The sequence below is a fragment of the Gekko japonicus genome, unplaced genomic scaffold (genome assembly GCF_001447785.1).
Source record: "Gekko japonicus isolate JY-2015 unplaced genomic scaffold, Gekko_japonicus_V1.1 scaffold1230, whole genome shotgun sequence".
NCBI classification, from domain to species: Eukaryota; Metazoa; Chordata; class Lepidosauria; order Squamata; family Gekkonidae; genus Gekko; species Gekko japonicus.
Window position 1 is genome coordinate 395,716 of NW_015160249.1, and position 13,907 is coordinate 409,622.

The following is a 13,907-nucleotide window of genomic DNA, read 5'->3' on the forward strand; positions in this document are numbered from 1 at the left end:
AGGCAACAACCCAAGTCATTAAAAAAGAAAATTTCTCCTATTTAGAGTACATCTTTGACACCACAGTCAATTATCAGCCTTGTCATATTTTAGCAACAGTTCTAAAGTGTGACACCGGGCACGGCGAGTCACACTGCACACAGACTGCAACAATTAACTGTCCCGATGCTTCCGGAGCGTCGGGGGGAAAAAAAATCAAACTGCCACTGTTTTGTTTTGTTTTTAGCATGCGACACGAGAGAGAGAGAGAGAGAGAGAGAGAGACTTACGTTGTTCTTGAGACCCCCACGGATCAGGTTCACACGGTGCCTCGATTGTATCCTCCGGTGTGCTCCCTTCGCCTCTCTCTTTCCAGTTTGCACTGAAGGACTGCCTTTTTTGGCTGGCAGTTGGGTTGACTTCTGAACTCCCAGTGACAGCAGAGAGAGAAAGAGAGAGACTCCCTCCTTATCCTTTGCTCCTGACAGGCAGGCTGCCCTGCTGACACTTCCCCCTGACACCCTCTCTCTTTCCCCCCCTTGAGGCAAGCCACGGAAGAAGAAGAAGACGGATGGCAGAGCTCATTCGAAGGGACAACCGAAAGCGCCGGTTTAAAGAAATGCCCTGACAAAAACCCAGAAGGAAGAGTCTCCGTCACAGAGGTTCGCCAGAGGTTCCGAGCGGCGGTGTCATGTCTCGCTCATGGATTCCCCCCCACCCTTCCGTCCGTTCAGACCTCCCACTGTTGATATGACACAAACAGCAAAGGTAAAGGAGGGCAGACCCAAGAGAGCGGGGCTTTTGTTTCTCTCTGCGGCCACTGCCCGGGGGTCAGAGTTTCCAAAGAGGAGATCGTCCGGCAGGGCAGATGAGGTCCTGCAGAGCCGCTCTCCGGAGTTGCAAGGCGCTCCCCAGCGAAAGGGAGAGAGAGAGAGAGAGATGAGAGAGGCAGGGAAGCCGGCTCCGAATGGTACGTGCCAGGCAAACTGCGAGCAGGCAGACGACTCCATCTAGGGTGGCTGCGCTTGCCGGCAAGTGACTCCTTTAGGGGGCAGACTGGGTGCCTCCGGACAGTTTCTGTGTCCTAAAAGGGAACCAACCCTGGCTGTAGGTTTCCAGCTGAGGCGAAGGGGGTGTTGCCATTCCCCCGGACTCACCTGGTAGAAAGGACTCTGGAAGCAAGGACAGAGGTTTTTGTTTGGTTTTTTTTGCCTTCTGCTTCTGGCTCAGGGAGTCTCTAGGACTTCAAGGAGGGACAGCTGTTCTGCCAGAGGTTGCTTTGCCTGCCACTGCGTCACAAGGGTTACGATGGGGGATCTAGAGACCACATTGCTCCCCATTCGAATGCTGCGTTTCCCCAGATTTCGGGCGGGACCAGCAATTTTTGGCCTCGAGTGGGACTGCGTACTACCCAGCCCGGCCTGTGCGAAAGGCTCGGGGCGCATCCGGCAGGGGGCGTGGTCCGGGGAGACAAGGACTGAAACGAGGTCCCTGTAGTGTGGTTCTTTCTGGCGCTCGTTTAACAGAGGAAACACGGTCCAAAAGTCTTTAATTAAAACGCTGATTATAGAAAGGGAGAGGGGCACGAGACCATAACTTTTCGTTGCGTTTTGCTTGCAAAGGGGTTTTTTTTAGGAGCGCGCAAGAGAGTTGCCGATAGTTTGGAAAAGAAGCCACAAAGACGAAGTGCTTTATTATGTAGTTGATGTGTTTATAACCGGCTGCCCAAATTGTTCACAATTATGAATTTTGAGTTCAAGAGAAACACTGACATGTTTGCTTGGTGTTGTGGTTTAGAGTGGTGATTCCCCACTCCTCCACATGCAGCCAGCTGGGTGACCTTGGGTCAGTCACAAGTTCTCTCGGAGCTGTTCTCTCAAGAGCAGCTCTGGAAAGAGCTCTTTCAGCCCCACCTACCTCACAGGGTGTCTGTGGGGAGAGGAAGGGAAAGGAGATTGTAAGCCGCTCTGATACTCCAAGTGCAGGGCGGGGTATAAATCCAACTCCAGCTCCTCTTCCTCCTTCTAATTAAATTAATGGAGTGGGGAAGGGAGATGGCATGGGGGAGAAGAAGAGGAGTAGTACCTCCTTACCCTGGCAGGCTTCCACTGCGCCTGCATTGCTAGCATCATGTGACCCATCATGTACCCTGGGTCACATGATGTTACTAGCAGCGAGATCCTCAGGTGCAGTGGAGGGGATGCTTAAGCCGCAATGTGCTGGTGCACCAGCTCAAAGCAATTCTGTAACCCGGGATCTATTCCTTCCTCTCACCCCTCGCTGGCTGTTCCTGCTGCTTCCACCTGCTGCCGGGGTAAGGGGTGAGCGGAAAGAAGGAGGGTGACAGAAACTGCTTCGGGGCAGTGTGGCCGCACGACTTGGCTTAAGGAAAACTGTAACTGAAAAGACTGGGGAAGATTGGGTGGGGGGCATGCAGATTCTATAGGGGGCACCTCCCCCAGCGCCCCACCACTGGTTACGGGCGTGACATGGACTAGTTAAGTGGAACTTACAGGTCTAGAGCATCTGGCCCAGCCTCAGTGGGAAGCTGCCTGCTGGGAGCATGGCGTGCATCGTGCACACACACCAGACAAGCAACAAGCAACATTTCACCTTCCACATTCTCTAGCAGGTGGATACTGACCACTCTGCCCTCTCTTTGGGCTTTTCCACATCCCTTATTTTCCTTCATCACAGTAACTGTGTGTTCCTGTTGCTTTGGGGTCCCCCCTCCCATTCCACCTGTGTTTTGCTCCCTCTAGCAGTCAATCCGATGTTACACCGCTTTATGTCTGGCATATCTCCCTGCAGATTTTAAGTGCAGGTTTTTACGCTGGACATAAAGTGATGTCATATCGAATTGACCGCTAGAGGGAGAAAAGCACACGAGGAACAGGGGGAAAAACACCCTGAAGCAACAAAAGCACACAAGTGAGGGCATATCTCCCTGCAGATTTTAAGTGCAGGTTTTTACGCTGGACATAAAGTGATGTCATATCGAATTGACCGCTAGAGGGAGAAAAGCATATGAGGAACAGGGGGAAAAACACCCTGAAGCAACAAAGGCACACAAGTGAGGAAGAGAAGGCGGAAAAGCTATGTCTTTTTCTCTCCTGCACTCTTTGCACAGGAAAGGAGAGCTCCTTTTCAACCCCCCCTTCTTCCATGTGAGCTAAGAAGACACTAACCAATCTGGACGCTACGTAGGAAAACCTAAGCCCGCCAGAACCAGGTCACTCCAACAGAGAAGTGTTTTTAAAAAATCAAAATAGATGGCATATTTGCTCTCTGGATTGTAAAACAAATTCTATCTGGTGAGGTGGAGCTGTTCCCAGTCTTGGCCAGGATTTGGGACTGCATCTTTCCAAGGCTTGGCCAGGATTTGGGACCATGCCTTTCACAACTGTCAAGCTCTATCTGCCCATCTGCCTCTCATCGGTAATAAGGAGTACTTAAAATACTGAAATATTAAAAACACTCCTGGTGCTCCAAGAGGCACTCAGGCACACTGTATTATCAGCCAAGGGACTCCCGCTTGCACGGAACATGGTCCCCGTTTATCCAGCTACCTTTAAGGGCTGATTTTGTGATGTATGAAAGTAGAGCAGATGAATGTATAACTAAGGGAAAAGATGCAAAGTCCCGTTTTTCATGGCCATTACTGTAATGAAGGTGAACAGAAAAACTAAGGTCAATAATATGTTGTGTTCTGGCTCCTGACTGTCTACTTGCATGATCTTGAGGTTCAGAGAATTCAAGCAGAGTTAAGACTCAGAGGAATGAATAAAGAGTCAGGAGATAATGATACTGACAGGGAACTTCTCCGCTCATCACAGTCAAACACATCTTGCATCAGAAGACTGAGCATGCTCAGGCTCTTTCTGGTGCTTTGCTGATTATCTACCCGAGAAACCACCATGTAAGTGATTTGTGTGATAGGAAGTGTGATTGAGTTGCTGTTTCTGCCTGGGTGCGAGTGTGTTGCCGTTTCGATAGCATATGAAATTCCCCCAGAGTCTCTTTCCCATATGCCTTAGTTTTAATGCAAGTGATCCTATTAATTCTGTATCTGTTCATTTGGTAGCATCGTTGGGTTGGACCCAGCATCCATCAGTGAAGGCACTGGCAGATGTGGATTTCCCCCCTCCTCTCATCAGTCTCTTCCAACTCCAGGGATGTTGATTCTCAGGGTTGCGGGGCCTGTGTGGACTTACAGTCGTGTGGGCTGAGTTGAGCAGCTTCAGTGAGGAGGGGAAAGGGATAAAATCGCCAGTTCCCTTTTCCATCACTGGAGCTGCACTTGTTGAAGAAGGCTGAAGGGGTGATGCTATCCCCTTTCCTTCTCTTCATTGCAGGCCCCCCCCCCCCACTTTTAGGACGTTAGTCCACATGGATCCTACGAGCCTGGGAATCAACTTTCAGGGAATCGCAAGGGTCTGCTGGGGAGGGGCAGGAGAATGCAGCATAAATCTGTGCTTCTTGCATGGGCAGGCTGCTGGATCCAGCCCGACTGTCTTGTGTGTCTCACTCTGATTCTTTACAATGTGTACAACTGCTGGGTCCTCTGTTTTCTGAATGCACATGCACAAATGGTCTGCCTTTCTCTCCCTGATGTGAACACAGTTAAAGGGATTGCTGCCATTATTCTGTTGTCTGTTTTCCATGCAGTGTTCACACTCAGACCTGGGGCTATTCTGCATTCTCATTTTCCTGGCTTGTGAGTCCCGGTTGTTTCATTTCTCCCCCTGTTTTGCACATGTTTTGCTCCCTCTAGTGGTCCATTTGATAATACACCACTTTATATCCAGCATATCTTCCTGCAGATTTAAGTTGCAGGATTTTGAGAGCCAGTTTGGTGAAGTGGTTAAGAGTGTGGACTGTAATCTGGGAGGACCGGGTTTGATTCCCCACTCCTCCACATGCAGCTGCTGGTGTGACCTTGGGTCAGTCATAAATTCTCTCAGAGCTGTTCTCTCAAGGGCAGTTCTTGAGAGAGCTCTGTCAGCCCAATCTACCTCACAGGGTGTCTGTTGTGGGGAGGGGAAGGGAAAGGGATTGTAAGTTGCTCTGAGACTCCTTTGAGTAGTGAAGGGCAGGGGTATAAATCCAATCTCCTCCTCCTCCTCCTCTTCTTCTTCAACATAAAGTCATGTAATATCGAATCATCCACTAGAGGGAGCAAAACACATAAAGAACAGACCTACCCCCAAGCAATAGTAACACCCAGGGGTCATTTCCTGCAGGAGCGCACAGGAGTGGAGTTCCAGCAGTAAAGAGCCCAGGGGGCGGGCACATGCAACAAGCCCCACCCCCTGCTCCCAGCAGCCCTCAGTCAGAGCAAGAAGCAGCCAGGTAAGTTGCAGAGCCCTCCCGGCCCCCCAGTCCAAAACAGTCCAGTGGCACCTTTAAGACCAAGTGTTATTCAGGTACAAGCTCTCCCTCCTCTGTGAGTACAGATCTGCACGTTCCCCCCCCCCATAGCTAGCAATCCAAAACAGTCTAGTGAAGCCTGAGCAGTGGGTGTTGCCTTCTGACACACTTCCTGTGATGTCAGAGTCTCTGTCATATGCAAATAAGTTATGCTAATGAGTTATGCTAATGAGCTCCTGCACCTCTTTTTCTACGAAATGACCCCCGGTAACACCCAAGTGAGGGAAATGAGAATTCAGAAGAGCCCATGGTCTACACACAAAGTGCAATGAGAGGATAGGAAAAAAGGTACTCCTTCCGACCAGGTTGTCGAAGAAGACCACCTCTTCCCTTTGCCCTGTTGCCTGCCTTTCTCAGAGCACCAAATGCCTCCCTTTGCAATCTGCCTGTTTTTTGGAGGTGTCAAATGCCTGCTTTTGCCTACGTTTCTGAACCTTTGTTGACTTTCAGCTGCACCATTACCATAAATTGTTTAGAATCTGGTGTTCAACTTCTTTCCCTCTCTTCCCTCAAACTTTCTACGTCTCATGAGTGAAAGTTTGACAAATAGGGGCAAATTTCCCTTTATCTGTCTAGGCCACTTCTATAACTCCTAATTATGTTCTCAGACATTCCTCTTCTTAAGCCACTTGAAAGATGTACTAGCTTCTCCAGATGAATTAGACTGTATCGTAGGAGAAAAAACAGATTAGGTGAAGATAATAGATCTCTGTCCATCTTTAAAGTGCAAATTGCAGGCTTGTGCAGGCTCAGTTAACATTGAGGCCGTGCAGGGAAGATAGAACAGGTTTAATTAAGTTTGCCAGTCTGTGGATGGGACCTGGAGACCTCCCATAATTGCAACTGATCTCCAGGGTCCCTGGAGAAAATGACTGCTTTGGAAGATAGACTCTACGGCATTACACTCTCCGGAGAAGGAGGAGGAGGAGGAGGAGGAGGAGATTGGATTTATATCCCACCCTTCACTACCCAAAGTAGTCTCAGAGCGGTTTACAGTCTCCTTTCCCTTGCCCTCCCCACCCCACCACAGACACCCTGTGAGGTAGGTGGGGCTGAGAGAGCTCTGAGAGAATTGCTCGTGAGATAACAGCTCTGAGACACCTTGTGATTGACCCAAGGAACACCAGCAGCTGCATGTTGAGGCGTGGGGAATCAAACACACTCCTCCCAGATTAGAGTCCACGCTCCTAACCACTACACCAAACGGGCTCTCAAGTCCTTCCACTCTCCAAACCCAATCCTCTCTAGGCTCCGCCCCCAAATCACCAGGAATTTCCCCACCCACATATGACAAACCTAGGTTTAACCCTTCCAACCCCACTCACTTTTGTTAATTGAAACCAGAATTTCTGCTCTGTTGTCAGCAGTTTGAAAGGAAACAAGACGTGTTTTTAAAGCTTTGACGGTTGTGAAGCATTGCGTATATTGAAAGATGCCGCTGTTTGGAGTGGGGCCTTTACTTAATGTCTCCACATACCCAGGCCGTTAGTGCTCATTGATGCTCCTGGTTTCTGCTTCCTGGTGTTCAACTAGCGTCTGACTTTTATTGCTAGTTCCTGCTGTTTCACTAACATATCCTGAAGACAAGATGGAAGTTATTTTGCTGGAGACAGCTGATATGCTGGAGGAGACAGAGCAATTGGTCCCCATCGGTCCTGATGAGCTTTCCATGTTACATGAGATGAACTTACCGTTGACAGATCAAATGAAATGCAGGTTATTCCTGTTTGTAGGAGCGCTATCACTTACCTCTGATCAAGAAATTGACCTCTTTTCTACAGTCAGTTGACCTGGCCTCATTGATCCCTGCTTCTGTCACTTGTAGGCTTGACTACTATAACATGCTCTGGATAGGGCTGCCCTTGAAGGTGGGCTAAAATTTCCACATGGAACGTCAATGACTACTCCTCTCCATATGCATAAGATTAGAATTTCAATAGCCAATCCATATGCAAAAGAACCTCCTCAGGAAAGCTCCTCCATTAGCATGTTCACAGCCTGGGGAACTCTTACAAGATAATGACTCAACCCTACCCCACTTTCCTGAGTAGATATAAATTACCTGCCTACCATTTTTCTTCTCACCTTGACACTGTGGGTGCGTTCAGACGGGGCGTTTCAGCCGGCATAAACTGTACCGGTTGGAACCGTTGCAGTTTATGCCAGCTGAAACGCAATCACACTTACCTCCTGTCTGTGGAGCCCATTGCTGTATGCCCGTTCAATCACAGTGGGCGTCGGCGGTTTGTTGTGTTTTTTTTAACTTAGTTTGTGCATGCGCATAGGCAGCCATCCACAGAATGGCGATCTTCTCGCATGCGCAAAACACCCCGTCCAGAAAAGCATGCCCCGAAGAGAGGACTTACCTTTAAAGTTTAAAGAGCAAACTGGCCTCCCTGAGGTCCCGGACTCCTCTAAAACGTTAAACTAAGGACCTTTTCTCTCTTTTTAAAACAAACGCCGGGGCGAAGCTTCGGCCAAGCGCATATCGTCGACCTAAAAAAAAAATGGTGGTCGAAAATCAGAGGCCTCGGGCTTCCGAACGGAAGTGGCTCTACAACAGTGGAGAGCGATCGGGGGTGGTGGTGGTAAAGCGATTACAACTGTTGCACTCAGGATACCACCACTTGGGGACCTAGTGGCAGAATACAATGGTTTAAAGCTCTTTGCAATGGTTAGGGATGGAAGGCAGATGTTCGCCATGTGAACGCTGGGATTCCAACCGGCACCTATACCATTGTAAATGCCCCGTCTGAACGCACCCAGAGAGTACTCCATCTTTTTGTGTTATACCTCTGAGGATGCCAGTCACAGCTGCTGGCGAAACGTCAGGTCCTACAATGCCAAGAGCATGACCATACAGCCCAGAAAATCTACAACAACTAATTACTCCTCTGCCTTTGCGGCCCACTGTTCTTCCGAGGGGCATGGAGATTGTCAGCAATGGGAAGCAAGATTCAGTGGAAGTTGACACATCAGTTTGGATTCAATCTTTGCTTTAGCACATAATGCTGCATCCTGTTTTTTGACTGGCACGGGTTGCCACGAGCACATTACGTCCATTTTGAAACAAGTTTATGAATAACTAGATACATAAGCGCAGCTGTGCCTATTAATACACTTCTTTCTAAGATAAAAATAAGCCAGTTATCTGTAGAAAAATGTTTTTTTTTTAAAAAAAGAATGGCATCATAATGAACTTTCTGATAATCCGAACATAATTGTTTGGACTTGGATCTACATCCTCTTTCTGCTTGTACACGGATGTAATATTTTAGTACATTTTAATCCAGAATTTCTTCCAAGGATCTGAGGGTTCTCTCATTCTTCAGCTGGAGTCTGCGTCTGTCTTTCCTTCTTCCCAGAATGCCCAGTGTGCTAGGGGTGCCAACCTCCAGGTGGGCCTAGAGATCTCCCAGGATTACAAGTGCTTTCCAGGTGACAGAGATCAGTCCCCGGGGAGAAAATGGCTGCTTTGGAGGGTGGCTAAACAGGGCCAAACTGGCAAAAAAAACTTGGAAGGGTGACCTCCAAGGAATCTAATATGAACAAAATATATACCATGAGACAGCAACAAATATACATAGACTCTTCTTTAAATTTACTTATAAATAATGTAATGGTGTTCAATAGAAATGAAATGCAGAATGAGCCCGCTTGGGGAGGGCGGGTTATAAATCTAAAAATAAATAAATAAATAAAAATAGAACGTCTATTACATACAGTCCTTGTTATTTGTATCAATATCAGTACCACAAATGACAATATTGTCTACTTTTTACGACGTCTATGTAGAATTTATGTGGTGAGCAAATGACTTGTGAGAGATTATTTGTGTCTTCATTGTATGTCTGCTGTTTGTTTGGTGACCTTTTTGTATTCTTTGTATTTTTATATTATGTGCAGTGACGATTCTTTGATGAAGACAAAGAAACGGTCTGAAAGTTAACCCGGGACCCTGTCAGAATCTTTCACATGCTGCACTGTGTAATAGAACATGCCAGGGGTCGTTTCGTAGAAAAAGAGCTAGGGGAACTCATTAGCATAACTCATTAGCATATGCCACACCCCCTGACATCACCGGAAGTGTGTCATAAGGCCACACACCCCGCCCCCAACGGTCCTGGCTGCCGCCGCCGGCCTTGCAGCTCCACTGCCGAGCCCCATGAGGGGCCCGGCGGTGGACCTGCAAGGCCGGTGGGAGTGCAAGGAAGCCCCGCGAAGGCCCTCCCTGGCCCCAGGCAGGCAGGGGTGGGGAGAGGCAGGGAGGAAGCAACTTACCCTCCCTCTTCTCCTGCCTCCTCCTGGCTGAATAAGGGCTGGAAGCGGGGCGGCCGGAAGCAGGGGGCGGGGCTTCATCATGTGCCCCCCCGTACCTCACCCGGGGGAACTGCGATCCCCTGCGATCCCCCCCGAAATGACCTCTGGAACATGCTGTTGTTTGTTTCAATGGGTTGTCGTAAAAAGTAGACAATATTGTCTTTTGTAGTACTTGTACTGATACAAATAACAAGGATTGAATGTAACGTAAGTTCTACTGAGCACCATTACATTATTTAAACTTAAAGAAGAGTCTATGCATATTTGTTGCCATCTCATGGTATATACTTTGTTCATATTAGGTCAGGTGTCATTTCATAGAAAAAGAGGTGCAGGAGCTCATTTGCATAACTCATTAGCATAACTTATTTACATATGCCACGCCCCCTGACAAGGGGCAGGCACGCAAGCATGCCTGGGTTCCCTGCCTGATCTTCTCCAGGGGACCCGTGGGCCGGGTACCCAGGCATGTTTAAATCTCCCCCCCTACTTCCCCGAGTTTCTCCGCAAAAGCGGAAAGGCTCAGGGGGGAAAGGGGGCACGTCTGCCTGCCTGCCTGCCACGGCAGGCTGGCCGGGGAAGCAAAGGGCAGGCATGCAAGCATACCGGGGTTCCCTACTCCTGGGCTTGTTACTCCCGGAATGCCGTTCCTGCTCGTTCCCCCTCAAAATGACCCCTGGTTATATGTCCACGAGCCTGCAATTTGGTGTGACCTCCAAGGAATACCAGGGCCTTGACACAGAGACAGGTTATCAAGTTACCTCTCTTGAAACGTCCAAGCCCCACTAGGGGTCAGCAGAAGTCACCATGACTTCCCGGCTCGCAGGCACATACACACATAAACACAAAATACGCTTCCCCAAAAAGATAATCATAATTATCATTTTGGCATCCTACCTGGAGAACTCAGAAGCGAGCATGTTGCTTTTTAGTTGTTTTGGATGCTCTAAATAAAAGGTATTACCCGGTGTTTGTTTTTGGATTTTGCTCTGGACTCGTACAGCTTCCTGTTTACCTGTACAGGAATTTTGCTTATGCTACAGCCAAATAGTGCATTGATGCAATCTTCATTACAATTACAAACCTGCCAGTTTGCCTGGAGGGTATATTTTTATTTCATCTAACTATACATATATCATTGTCAGGACTGTGGCAGAAAGTCCCCCCCCCCCCACCTTTCAGTTTTAATATAAAAATGTGCCATGCTACTATCTTTTCATATTGTTTTAAAAAATATCGATGTAAGACTCAGAAAGAATTTCTGGTTTTCTGATGGATTCACTTCAATCTACCCGGCAGAGAAAGCTAATTTCGTGATCTATGTTGTTTTAATAAGGACCGGCTCTGCATCCCCAGTGAATCACTGATTTTCAAAGCAGAAATTATATCATGAATAAATTCAGTTTGTGAATACAAGAACACCCATAACAAATGCAAGGCTCTAGTGTGATCCTGTATTACCACGGAATGTTTGTGATGGGCGACAGCTTCTGTTGTGTCTTCTGTTTCTTTCACCATTTCTGTATGTATGAGAATATTACCAACAACAGCGCCGAGAACGGAAAGATGTATCGTCATCATCTCTGAAAAACTTCTTTTATACTGAGAATGTCTGTGTCTGAGAGCGAGAATCCCAATGGGGATGCCAGCCTCCAGGTGGGACCTGGGGATCCCCTGGGGTTACAGCTCATCTCCAGACTGCAGAGATCAGCTCCCCTGGAGAAAGATGGCTCGTCTGGAGGGTAGACTCTTCTGTGACCGATTTCCCACAAGCAGCTGCACCGCCCTCGCTCTTCCCTTTCCCCGCAGGGCTCTTTCTGTAGCAGGAACTCCTTTGCATAGTAGGCGACACACCCCTAATGTAGCCAATCCTCCAAGGGCTTACAGAGCTCTTCTTACAGGGGAATTACAGGTGACCTCCAGGCGACAGAGATCAGTCTGCATAGAGAAAATGGCTACTTTAGAGGGTGGACTCTACGGCATTGTACAGGGCTTTTTTTGTAGAAAAAGCCCAGCAGGAACTCATTAGCATATTAGGACGCACCCCCATGTTACCAGAAGTGTGCTCATCCAGCCACGCCCACCTTTTGCTTCTTATTCTGTTGACCTTGTTTGTGGTCAAAACCCAGGGCTTTTTTGTAGCAGGAACTCCTTTGCATGTTAGGCCACACACCCCTAATGTAGCCAATCCTAATGAGTTCCTGCTTTTGGGTGTGGCCTGTTATGCTAATGAGTTCCTGCTGGGCGTGGCCAACTTGGGAGCCAGCCGGAACTCCGTTCCTGTGCATCTCTCTCTCTCTCTCTCTCTCTCTCTCTCTCTCTCTCTCTCTCTCTCTCTCACACACACACACACACACACACACACGCGCCATTCCCCCCCAGCTACTGTGTGGGTGTGGGGGACATGTAAAAATGAGTGGGGAGGGCTTCCGGTCTAGCTAAGATGGAGGACTGAAGCGTTTCGCAATCGTGCGAAGCGAGCGACGGCCACTCTTGACAGTTTGGGCAATATACAGCCCAACGCATCACTCCCCAGCGAGGGGGGGGGACAAGCAGGCAGCAGCGCCCTAGAGGGAGTGTGAGGTTGGCGTAATCCAGCTTCGGAAGAAGCTGAATTGGGCTTTGACCTCCTCCCACGAAGAAGGCAAGTGCCAAGCAACTCTATAGTGGCCGATCGAGCCGGATTACCGGCATAAATTCTTCGTCAGCCGACCTCTTTGAAGAAGGACAACAACTGTGAGTTAAAAGAAACAATGCGAAACCCGTTTTGAACGTGCTAGATAACAAAAACGTGCCGCTTACCTGAACTGAGTTTGGAGTCAATTTGAATTAAGCGGTTGAGCGGAAAATGAATAGTAAATCCCAGAAATCCGATTCCGGAGAGAAAAAAGTTGATTGAAGCCTTTAAAAACTGTAAAAACGCTTATTGTTTAACATTCCTGTGGTGAAGATGGAGCCGTGTGCGCAACTGTAAAATCGAAACTCACGAACAATAGCGTGGGAAGAGCAGGCTGGTGTCACAAAGAAAGAGGTCCGTGTGAAACATCCAGGAAGTTGAATTCCTAGACGGGCATTAGCGAAAGGAAGACAGTGGAACTTTTAAAGGTGCCGGACCGGAAGTGAGTTGTATGCGGAAGGAAGGGCCTGCAAAGTATCAATTTGACCTACTCTACATGAAATTACCATAGAGAAGTTGCGCCCGACATTTTGAGGAGGACTTCAACTAAATTTGCTTTTTTAATATATTTCTAAGGGTCTTTGGAAAGCGTAAACAGAGAGGCATGGAGGACTAAATCTTATCATCTAGAAGAGTGCTTTATTTTGCGAATCTGTGAATTGGAAAGAAATCGCCAAGACGGAGACCAGGAGAGGCAAGAAAAGAGCCGACTCAGACCCAGAACTTAAACCGGTTGTGAGACCTAGGATTGGATCTACTTCAACCCCCAAAATGTCAAGAATCAGCCCTTACATTTGAGAACATCTGCATAGCGACTGAGGCAAACCCAAGATTTATACTATGGTTCATGTGTGTCCAGAGCAACAGAGATGGTGCCAAAAGTGCCCCCAAAATGTTACCATTATTCATAAAGATTATTTCCTGGTTTAGTCTCTTGTGAAGTGAACATGGCTGGAGATGTGTGTCACATACACATTTTACAGGAAACTAATTCCATACATAATTCCCTTTTTCTTGCGTCATTGTGCCTTTTTCCTACAAAAGGACTAGTTGTCACATACAAAAAATAGAAGAGAAACAAGATTCTTTGACTCAACAAATTACAAGATCAGAGACAATGATGGAGTTCAGAAGGATGCAGACTCATCTGAGATTCAGAGGCATTAAGGAAACAGAGAATGAGAACTTAAAAGAAAAAATGATGGAAGTGATAACGGCTTTTCTGGGCGAGGAGGAAGGGTCAATGGACTCAGACTTTGATTTGATTTATAGAGTGAACTCCAGAATTGCAGAAAAGAAGAATTTACCAAGGGATGTAATTGTACAATTTGTAACAAGATCAATAACAGAGGAGATATTCAAGAAGCAATTCAACGTCCCTTTTGTAATAGAGGGAAACAAAATTATGGTGATGAGAGAACTCCCAAGAACAATACTGCAAGACAGGAAAAGGTATAAATCCTTGGCGGACAAACTCAGAGCTTTGAGCATCAGATATAGA